The 12,046-nt window shown below is 40.0% G+C and overlaps 2 long non-coding RNA genes across 2 annotated transcripts in view; one reads left to right on the top strand and one right to left on the bottom strand.

Moving 5' to 3' along the window:
• LOC128662185 (uncharacterized) overlaps positions 1–12,046 on the top strand; it is a 173,566-nt gene that overhangs the window by 23,184 nt on the left and 138,336 nt on the right. The gene's annotated exons all lie outside the window — the stretch shown is intronic.
• Positions 1,339–9,617, bottom strand: LOC128662184 (uncharacterized). The gene is made up of 2 exons (XR_008402715.1): positions 9,544–9,617; positions 1,339–2,218 (listed from the first exon to the last, which is right to left on the bottom strand). It is a non-coding gene; the product is annotated as an uncharacterized LOC128662184 (long non-coding RNA).

Raw genomic sequence — 12,046 nt, 5'->3', positions numbered from 1 at the left:
TATTATTAATTACATTGTAGCTATCTTAGGGTTTATTTTACAGGTAAGTATTTAGTTTTAAATAGGAATAATTTATTTAATGATAGTGTAGTGTTAGGTGTAATTGTAACTTAGGTTAGTTTTTATTTTACAGGTACATTTCTCTTTATTTTAACTAGGTAGCTATTAAATAGTTAATAACTATTTAATAGCTATTGTACCTAGTTAAAAGAAATTGAAATTTGCCTGTAAAATAAAAATAAATCCTAAAATAGCTACAATATAATTATTATTTATATTGTAGCTATATTAGGGTTTATTTTAAAGGTAAGTATTTAGTTTTAAATAGGATTAATTTAGTTAATAAGAGTTATAATATTTAGATGTATTTAATTAATATTTAAGTTAGGGGGGTGTTAGGGTTAGACTTAGGTTTAGGGGTTAATAATTTTATTATAGTTGCGGCGGTGTAGGGGGGGCAGGATAGGGGTTAATAAATTTATTATAGGTGGCGACGGTGTAGGGGGGGCAGATTAGGGGTTAATACGTTTAATATAGGTGACGGCGGGGTCCGGGAGCGGCGGTTTTGGGGTTAAACAATTTATTTAGTTGCGGCGGGGTACGGGATCAGCAGGATAGGGGTTAATAAATTTATTATAGGTGAAGGCGGTATAGGGGGGGCAGGATAGGGGTTAATAGATATTATGTAGGTTGCGGCGGGGTCCGGGAGCGGCGGTTTAGGGGTTAATCAGTTTATTAGAGTGGCAGTGGGCTCTGGGAGCGGCGGTTTAGTAGTTAATATATTTATTATAGTTGCGGCGGGGTCTAGGAGCGGCGGGTTAGGGGTTAGTAACTTTATTTAGTTGCAGGGGGCTCCGAGGGCACCGGTATAGGGGGTAGAACAGTGTAGTTCAGTGTGGGTGCTTAGTGACAGCTTGTCATTAAAGGTGTCAAAAAGCCGAAGAGCAGCGAGATCGGATGAGTGATAACTATCACAGTCCGCTGCTCATCGCCCGTACTTGGTGCGCGGCTTTTTGACAGATTTATTGATAACTTTGGCGGGATTTTTCAGGTCCGCAGCGGCGATGGTAGGCGAGCTTAGGCGGGCGTATTGGGCCGGCGAAGGCAGGTAAGTAGACACGTTGATAACTAGAGGCCAGTATCTTAAATAAACAAAGTCTATGTAAGAAATGTAAAAATAATAAGAAAATAGCAACCAATTTAAAAAAAAAAAAAAAAAAGTTTGGCTCACTTGATATTTTGAGCCCTGCACTAACCATAAATCCCAATTTTTTAATGATACTGTACAATACTATGGCAATTTAGTCTGAATCCTGTCATGGAAGAAAACACTTAAAATATTATTTTATCTTTTTATTTTTAATGTAATCCCCCTTAAGCTCAACACACTCCTGCAAACAATGTTTTATGCCTTCTAAAAACAAAGGTTATTCTTGACTGTGTAGCGAGTCACAAACAGCCACCTTCTCTGTATTATTTGCAAGTAATCTTTCAAACATGGGAACTGGTAAAAGTCACTGGGGACAAGGTCTGGTGAATATGGGGGTTGATCCAGAAATTTGAATCCAGCTTCAGCAGTGGTGAACAAAGACTTGTGCATTTGAACATTGTCTTGGATCAACAGCACTTTCTAAGCTTTCCATATCTCTATCCTTTAATTGCTTTGCATTAATTTCCATTCAATTTGGTTCAGTAGTTACCTGTTATGGTCTCTCCATGCTGCAAGCTGTCAATCATCTAAATTCCCTATGCATCCCAAATCACAGATTCCAAACGTTTGCCAGCACTTGGATGTTACATTTCCAAGCGGTAGGAGATCAACCGTAGTTCCACATTTTAGATTGTGCTGTTGTATCAGGATAAGAGTGGTGTATCCACAACTACAGTGATAAATCAACTATAGAAATCTTTAGGTTACCTTTATTTTCTTGTCAGACGTTCTTGTGAAACTGACCACCCACTGTCTGTTCTACAGACAACATTTTGGGAAGCCATGGTGCTGACAATTTTCTCATGGTTAAAAGCCATCTTTTAAAATTGTCTTACACTGTGAACACAGCTATTTTGCATAGGCTCTGTCTTAATTAACCAATAAATATGTCACAAATTTTCTTCATGGCTTCTTTTGTGGCAACTATTGTTGGGCGACCCAAGTGAGGGGCTTCTTGAGGAGCACTTGTCTATCTTCTCAGCTTAAACTTTCAATGCCACTTTTTAACTGTAGGGTAAGAGGAATGAGAGGTTATTCATTAAGTATTTGACAACTGCACAACATTCACATTGCTCCAGTCTCTTTCAATTTCTGAACAGCTAACAGAAAATGTCCTGTACATAAGAAAAGGTTAATGTTAAACAACTAAAATATTCCAAACTGCACAATATAGAGCAATGTAATTTAGACCTCCATCATGTAATTTCAAATAAACCCCTATTTTAGCTCAACCTCTCCCAAGATCCAGTGATTTTGATGGGGACTAGAGCCACTAAGGAACTGTACTTCTTAAAAGGGGTATAAAAGTAATTATGACAGCTGGATTGTTATGTAGGGCTTCTAATTTAGAAAAATAAGTATTGCCATATTTTTTTTTAACATGATTGTTAAAAATAGAGAAAAAGAAAAAAAGATGTAATGAATTCCATAAATAGGAACCCACTCCCTTCATCATCATTTTACACTTGGTGGTGCATGTGGGGAATATAGAGGGGACAACAAGCTGCTTTGTAAAGTATTTGGCTCATTTGGAACCATGTAATTATACAGTATGTATTGTCACAATTTATCTATAAAAAAAAATAGATATGAAGTTATTTTTCAGACTGATATTTTTTCTATTAAATTGATAAAAAAAGTAGATGAAATAAGCTATATACCAGAATGGCTAAAAGCCACTGTTTGTACTTCCTATTTCTGCTTTCACGCACACTGTCTCCTATCTGTATCCTAGTTCCTTAATTTCTGTAGAGAAAAATGTTGCGCTGTCCAATCTGTTTCTTTGCCCTCTTGTCCTTTCATAATGTTCTCTGGGGGGAAAAAAATCACACCATCCATCACTTATGCTCTCTTATGCTTTTCCTTCTTGCTCTAGCATACCAGTATCATCCCTTGATTATTTCTGTACTCCTTGCATACACAGCTACCATACTCATATGCAGCTTCTCCTTACAATTCCCTCTTAACATTGATAGTTTATGTACTGACCTTACTCCACTTCCACAGTTTCTCACAAGCTCTGTCCTTTCAGGCTCCATATACCTGTTTTCACACAATTTCTATAACTTCCATTCCCATTTCTGCTCTTTGCACAGCTCCTTATATTTCTTTTCAACATATTATCCAGTTAATAACTATCCACAAGAAATCCAATCTCTCTGCACGAGGAGAGGCTGCTAAATATAGATAATTTTGTTAGCTAGGAATATAATTACATAGGGAATCAATGGATTAGTTTGCTGTTTACTGTTTGTTAGCGGATGTAGGAGATTTTACACTTTTAAGGTTTAAGCACAGTAAGCTTCTTATCATCTTCAGCTGTGGGTAAAGGGTTAGTCTACTAGAGATTGTGAGCCAAGCATAGGCAATGTAAAATTCTAAAGACCATAATCATTCTTCTAACTATCCAATAAACTCTTTATTACTTAGGTTGAAGGCCACATGCCTTGAGATTGTTTGGTGTACCCAATCCTCAAAAATGCTGCATTCTCCTCCTTACTGTCTTATTTAGAGACACTGATTAGTTCATATCTATCATGACTATGTTTCATTGCTTTTGATTTGTCCATGACTGCCTGAAGCTATGGTTTTAGTCCCAAGGTCTTCTCTAGATACACTGTTCACTTGAATGTTTGGATTCACCTTGCTGAATTCTTAGGACCTTTTAGTCTTGCTTACTGCTGCTCTCCTTCAGCTGCTTCTTACCAGGCCTCTTGCTGTATATTAGACCTTAAATAGGATCACAAAATACATATTTTCAAATAAGTAACCAGCACCTGTGTAAATTGCGTTCAAGCATAAGCGTAACAGCATAGACCCATATAAATCACAGAAACTCCTAGGCAGCACTGCTCTTTTCCAAAGTCTTCTTCATTGGTTGAATAAAAGCCAGATATTTTTTTATTCCCCCCCTAAAGAAGACTTTGGAAAAGAGCAGTGCTGCCTAGCTGGGATCACAGAGTTAATTTCCTCTTCACTCAGGTTTCTTCTTGCACCTCACTGGTCAATGATATTCTTTACATTTCTTAAACATAATGTACATTTATCACTAAAAATTAGTTTACTACATCTTCCATTTATTTTGTTTGAAAGCAATCCGACATAATGTGGGACAGGGAGTTGCAAAAAAAAACGTTTTGAATAAAAAATAAATGAAACGTCCGGCATACATTGGACATCTAGGTGGTCAACCATGGCCAATGTATTACCCATCAGTCTTGTTAGCATACACAATGCCAATAGAGAGTTGTGGGAACCTTTGTGCTTGAATTTTATTTAAGATTGGGTCTACAAAGTAAAAAAAATAATAATAAAGTAAATATGTTGAACTCCATATGTTTCTACCCAGGGACCCTATCTTGGTTAAATCAGCCACACAGTCTGCTAGACAGGTTTTGTTCCCCCTAGTATGGTTAGTCTACCATACCAAATATATTATGTATTTTATAAACAAGGTATCTTTAAAATCCAATATTTTGCAATATATCTCTATGATGCCATGCATATCAGAACAATTAGTCTTGCAGACAACAGTACATCTGGATCACATTTTAAATTGAAAACTGCAGGATATTTTTCTATTACAATGTGTTATTGTTGCAAATTGTTAAAAAAATAAAAAAACTCAGGCTCCTCATATATTGATTAGTTTTGGATACTGTCTTCAAATATGTCAAGTCCTCAAATTCTCCATGTGTCCAGTATTATAAGATGTGACCTTAGCTTTATGGAATGTTCTGTCATTTGTACAGTATTTTATAAATACTTTATTTCTTACGTATTGAGTTATAAGCAATTTATAGCCATTTAGCCTCTTAATCCACGGGCCACTACATATCCAATGGAAAATGTGTATGAGTGCTGCTTAAAGATTGCACTGGAAATATTTTGCCTATTACAGCAAGCACAGAAAATAACTGCACTCTAAAGCATTTTGTAATTCTACAAAACTACATAAGAGAAAAGTTTCTTCAGTACTTTAAGGACGTTGCCAATTTGTCAAGCTGAAGAAGAAAGTTAAGACAACATAGATAAATATGATTTTTAGTGATCAACGATACCTGAATATGTCATTTGTAGTTTTTGACATTTAGAAGGAGAAGTAGCTTCGCCTTCAGATAAATAAAAGGTTAAATAATCTGTTTTCCTGAATTTCAGTGTATAGTTAGAGAATGGGGACATACAGCTGAAATACTTTATTCCCAAATAGGGACTTTAAAAAGCACCTTTATTAATTACATCTGGGTCCTAAGGCTTGTGAACAGCGTTTCAGACCTACAAGGACAATATGTCCTTAATATTGACATGATTAAGGACATATTGTAGGTCAGAGACGCTGTTCACAAACCTTGGGATCCAGATGTAGTAAATAAAGGTGCTTTTTAAAGAAAAGGAGGCTGGAGCTGTATCTTTGATTCTCGACATATATTTAAACTCAGACATTACCACTTGGAGAGCGGTAATTAGGAATGAGACTGCAAGAGGCATGCCATTGGGAATATGTTTGTCCAGGGAAAGTGCCTGCAATATTTTGTTTTCTGCAGGTGCAGGATGCCAAAGCATCCATGGCCATAACATACAATGGATATAAAAACTCTACATACCCTAATGAAATTACAGTTTTTTTTAAATTTAAAGACAGAAATACACCTGCCATCAATGAAAGTGATTCTGATTAATCCCAGATTATAGTCACCTGCTGTAGGATTTTCTTGAATGTTTGGGGTTGCATCCTACTGGGAGAGCCATGGTCCACATTGCTATGAGAGCTAATTGTTGAAAAATACCAACCAGGAGAGCGATATAAAAGAATATTAAAGGCATGCATCACTATCAAAACCATCATCAATAAGTGAAGAAAATGTAGCACCACAGAGACATTGCAAAGATCAAGATGATCCAAAGTTGATGAGAGGATGAGGAGAAAATTTATCAGAAAGACTACAAAAAGGCCAACAGCAACACTGAAGGAGCTACAGGAGTTTCTGGCAGGTGCCGGTATGATCTTTCATGTGACCACCATCTCTCATATTCTGCCCGTGTCTGGGCTGTGGGATAGGGTGGAAGATGGAACCCCTTTACCATGTGAGAAACTGTGCTATAGTCTGATGAGACAAAGATTGAACTTTTTGGCCTAAATTGTAAAAGATATGTTTGGTGCAAAGCCAATAAAGCTCATCATCCAAGGAACACCATGCAAACTTTGAAGCATGGTGGTAATAGCATCGTGCTTTGGGGCTGCTTCTCTTCAGCTTGGTCTATCTTGGTAAAAATAGATGGGATAATGAATAGGCATGGGCATTCGGATTCTTCATTAGCATCTGAATGTGGAAGAAGGCAGCCACTCATGGCGTTCGGCTCTTTTCGGGGTCGGATTTCTTCTTTTGAAATTATTACACACTAAGATCTGGAACTCCACAGAGCTTAGTGTGTTGCACTTTCATAAGAAGGAATGTGGTTTTGAAAAGTGCCGAAGGCCTTGAGTTGCCGCCTGCTTCTGCATTTGGATGCTAACAAAGCATTCGAATGCCCATGCTTAATAAATGAATAGCTCCAAATATCAAGATATTTTGGCACAAAATCTGCTGGCCTCTGTCAGAAATCTGAAAATGAGGAGGAATTTCACATTCCAAAATGACAATGAAGTACACATACAAGTCGACCAAGGCATGGCTTCATAAAAGGAAAATAAAAGTCTTGGAATGGCGCTGTCAGACCTCAGAAACCTGTGGAATGACCGAAAGAGAGCAGTACACAGGCTATCCTGTTGCAATTTTAAGGAACATTGAACTTTTTTGCTAAGATGAAGGGGATGCATTTGCAAAGTCTAGATGTGCAGAGTTAAAGGGACACTGAACCCAATTTTTTTCTTGATTCAGATAGAGCATGACATTTTAAGCAACTTTCTAATTTACTCCTATTATCAAATTATCTTAATTTTCTTGGTATCTTTATTTGAAATGCAAGAATGTAAGTTTAGATGACGACCCATTTTTGGTGAACAACTGGGTTGTTCTTGCTGATTGGTGGATAAATTCATCCACCAATAAAAAAAAGTGCTGTCCCGAGTCTGAACCAAAAAAAAAAAAAAAGCTTAGATGCCTTCTTTTTCAAATAAAGATAGCAAGGAAACGAAGACAAATTGATAATAGGAGTAAATTAGACAGTTGCTTAAAATTGCATGCTCTATCTGAATCACGAAAGAAAAAATTTGGGTTCAGTGTCCCTTTAATAGAGACTTATTCACAAAGACTTGCTGCTAAAATAAATGCAAAAGTAATGTGTTGTAGTTTTTTTCTTATTTAAAATATTCTTAATAATTAACTATTTTCTTTCTGGATTTTTGTTTGTTGGAAGATCACATTAAAGATTGAAAAAAGTCAGACAGTCACATGTTATTTCTGTCTTTATACTTAAAAAAAAAACTACAATTTTTAAAAGGGTGCGTAGACTTTTTATTTCCACTATAGATCATTGATAAATAAGGGCAATTTTGCCATGTTCTGTTACTTAAGGCAATTAATTTTGAATTTCGGCTTTCCGCATTTATTCACACTGATTGCTTTAGCACAATGTTCTTCAAACTATGGGTCTAGGTCCCATAACTGGGTCGCAACACCACGTTTATGGGTTGTGACTTGTGTGTGTGGCATATAAGAGTGTGTGGGGTGTGAGCATACCTCCCAACATTTCAAAATTCAAAAGAGAGACACCGCACCCCCACCCCCCGCGGCAAAAAATTGAAATGTGGTGGGCAGGCGCGGGGGCGGGGCTTAAAAAATCATAAGACCAAAGTAATATAAAATTCTAAATAAAGTCATATCTTGTAATACTCTTAGGCAGCAAAACAAACACAAGCTCAAACCACTGGTATAGCTATGTGAGCTCTGTATTTAATTAACCTTTGCAGAGAGAGTGCTAAATATTTTAATCTTAATTGGACATTTAATAATAGATTCTTTAAAACTGCTCTTTGCTTTCCTCATTAATATTCTAGATTCTGGCCTTTAAAGTTAGCAAAAATGCACAGTAACACACTACATAGCATACACTTCCACATGCACATGCACACACACTACATACCATACACTTACACATGCATATACACACACACTACATAGCATACACTTACACATGTACACACACACTACATATCATACACTTACACATGCACATACACACACACAGTGGCGGCACAAGACTTTGCGAGGCCTTAGGCGAAACTTGAACATGAGGCCCCTACTGACACCGGTAGTAAAAAATAAAAGTGTGTGGCGATGACTCAATATTATTGTTGCTCTCTCCTTAATGTGAAATAGATGCAGATGATGGCTGCCTAGTGCCTTTGCCTCCTTCACTCGCCTCACATGTTCCGCACGCTGCTATATCCTGCTGCCTCCTCTGATTTTAATATCTGCGCATTGCGCAGTCAAAAGTGTAAGGAGTGCAGCGTCTGGGTGGATGGAGCTGGAGCCGGCTTGAGTCTGGCTATTATAAATATGTGGACCAGAGTCATCCACACCCACAGGGCCTCAACTAGCAATTTTTGGGCCCTCATATATATGTATGTATATGTTTGTGTTACTAATTCTTTTTTATGAGAGAGACAGAGGGGAGAGACAGAGGAGAGAGACAGAGACACACAGGGGGGAGACAGAGACACACACACAGTGGGGAGCCTCATTTATTGTGCCCTGGCTTGGTAACCTCTTCCCCTGGGCCCCCCAGGAGAGACTCACTCATCGCTAGCTGGCAGCTGCCCTCTGGTCCACCAGGCCAGCCCCTACTTAACATTACCCTGACCCTCTCTAGCAGTACAGGCCAGTGCAATTGGGGCCCGCTTTGCAGACAGAGACACATATGGGGGGGATCTTTCCCATGCCTCAAAGCCTTAGCCTCCGCTCCTACTGCGGTCTTACCTTACCCCCTCCCCCCAGCAGGATAGAGTGCGGCAGGTAGAATGCAGGTCAGCAGGGCGGGGACTGGTAACTAGCCGCAGAGTAAAAACTCTTTGCCTCTCCAACTCTAACTCGCCACTATATGCCTCTTGACTCCAGGATCCATCCTACTACTTACACTTGCTGCACATGTCAGCAGTGCAGCTACTTAGTACTAGTCTGAGTCAGACTAGTAATCAGTAGCTGCACTGCTGACATGTGCAGCAAGTGTAAGTAGGAGAATGGATCCTGGAGTCAGGGGGCACAGCGCTCACACCGGCCCCAGACTTCCACCGCTGCTGCACAAATGTGAGAGCGCCCCCCCCCCCCAGAAAGTTCCTGCACCGCCACTTAAAGTTAATCTAAATAAGGGAAAGTGAAGTGGAACCTCCCTACCTTCACTTGTCTTCTTGTTCTAGACCTGGCTGGCTGCTCTCCTCGACGTAGCGCCTCTCACTGCCACTCTCTGCTGTAAGACAATTTAAATTTAGAGCGCTCAGCGCTGCATCCTTATCTGACGTGAGGTCGGCGTGGCCCGCCCGCAACCAGCAACAAACATGGCGGCAGTGTATGTGCGGGTGATGTGGGGATGGGTAAAGGAAGGAGGTGGGGCAAAGACACACTGGAAAAACAATGATTGACAATCTATCAGACTCAGTGGCGGCTCTCTAATTAGGCAGCTGCTTTAGACTTTACTAATCAACTAGTTGCCGGCTCGCGAGGCCCCCAGTCAGCCGCCTAATTGGCCTAATTAGAGAGCCGCCACTGCACACACACACTACATACCATACACTTACACATGCAGATACACACACACTACATACCATACACTTACACATGCAGATATACACACACTACATACCATACACTTACACATGCAGATACACACACACTACATACCATACACTTACACATGCAGATACACACACACTACATAGCATACACTTACACATGCACACACACACACGCTACATAGCATACACTTACACATGCAGATACACACACACTACATAGCATACACTTACACATGCAGATACACACACACTACATAGCATATGTAAGTGTATGGTATGTAGTGTGTGTGTGTGTGTGTGTGTACATGTGTAAGTGTATGCTATGTAGTGTGTGTGTATCTGCATGTGTAAGTGTATGGTATGTAGTGTGTGTGCATGTGGAAGTGTATGCTATGTAGTGTGTTACTGTGCATTTTTGCTAACTTTAAAGGCCAGAATCTAGAATATTAATGAGGAAAGCAAAGAGCAGTTTTAAAGAATCTATTATTAAATGTCCAATTAAGATAAAAATATTTAGCACTCTCTCTGCAAAGGTTAATTAAATACAGAGCTCACATAGCTATACCAGTGGTTTGAGCTTGTGTTTGTTTTGCTGCCTAAGAGTATTACAAGATATGACTTTATTTAGAATTTTATATTACTTTGGTCTTATGATTTTTTAAGCCCCGTCCCCGCGCCTGCCCACCACATTTCAAATTTTTGCTGCGGGGGGTGGGGGTGCGGTGTCTCTCTTTTGAATTTTGAAATGTTGGGAGGTATGCTCACACCCCACACACTCTTATATGCCACACACACAAGTCACAACCCATAAACGTGGTGTTGCGACCCAGTTATGGGACCTAGACCCATAGTTTGAAGAACCTTGTGCTAAAGCAATCAGTGTGAATAAATGCGGAAAGCCGAAATTCAAAATTAATTGCCTTAAGTAACAGAACATGGCAAAATTGCCCTTATTTATCAATGATCTATAGTAGAAATAAAAAGTCTACGCACCCTTTTAAAAATTGTAGGGTTTTTTTTAAGTATAAAGACAGAAATAACATGTGACTGTCTGACTTTTTTCAATCTTAACGTTACCCTGACCCTCTCTAGCAGTACAGGCCAGTGCAATTGGGACCCGCTTTGCAGACAGAGACACATATGGGGGGGGATCTTTCCCATGCCTCAAAGCCTTAGCCTCCTCTCCCACTGTGGTCTTACCTTACCCCCCCCCCAGCAGGATAGAGTGCGGCAGGTAGAATGCAGGTCAGCAGGGCAGGGACTGGTAACTAGCTGCAGAGTAAAAACTCTTTGCCTCTCCAACTCTAACTTGCCACTATATGCCTCTTGACTCCAGGATCCATCCTACTACTTACACTTGCTGCACATGTCAGCAGTGCAGCTACTGAGTACTAGTCTGAGTCAGACTAGTAATCAGTAGCTGCACTGCTGACATGTGCAGCAAGTGTAAGTAGGAGAATGGATCCTGGAGTCAGGAGGCACAGCACTCACACCGGCCCCAGACTTCCACCGCTGCTGCACAAATGTGAGAGCGCCCCCCCCCCCCCCAGAAAGTTCATGCACCGCCACTTAAAGTTAATCTAAATAAGGGGAAAGTGAAGTGGAACCTCCCTACCTTCACTTGTCTTCTTGTTCTAGACCTGGCTGGCTGCTCTCCTCGACGTAGCGCCTCTCACTGCCACTCTCTGCTGTTTAAATTTAGCGCGCTCAACGCTGCATCCTTATCTGACCGTGATGTCAGTGTGGCCCGCCCGCAACCAACAACAAACATGGCGGCAGTGTATGTGCGGGTGACGTGGGGATGGGTAAAGGAAGGAGGTGGGGCGGAGACACACTGGAAAAACAATGATTGACAATCTATCAGACTCAGTGGCGGCTCTCTAATTAGGCGGCTGCTTTAGACTTTACTAATCAACTAGTTGCCAGCTCGCGAGGCCCCCAGTCAGCCGCCTAATTGGCCTAATTAGAGAGCTGACACTGCACACACACACACTACATACCATACACTTACACAGGCAGATACACACACACTACATACCATACACTTACACATGCAGATATACACACACTACATACCATACACTTACACATGCAGATACACACAC

Source organism: Bombina bombina, chromosome 6 (assembly GCF_027579735.1).
Source record: "Bombina bombina isolate aBomBom1 chromosome 6, aBomBom1.pri, whole genome shotgun sequence".
In the NCBI taxonomy this organism is placed as follows: Eukaryota; Metazoa; Chordata; class Amphibia; order Anura; family Bombinatoridae; genus Bombina; species Bombina bombina.
Note: the sequence above shows the minus strand (reverse complement) of the source record. Positions and strands in the feature narration are given on the sequence as shown.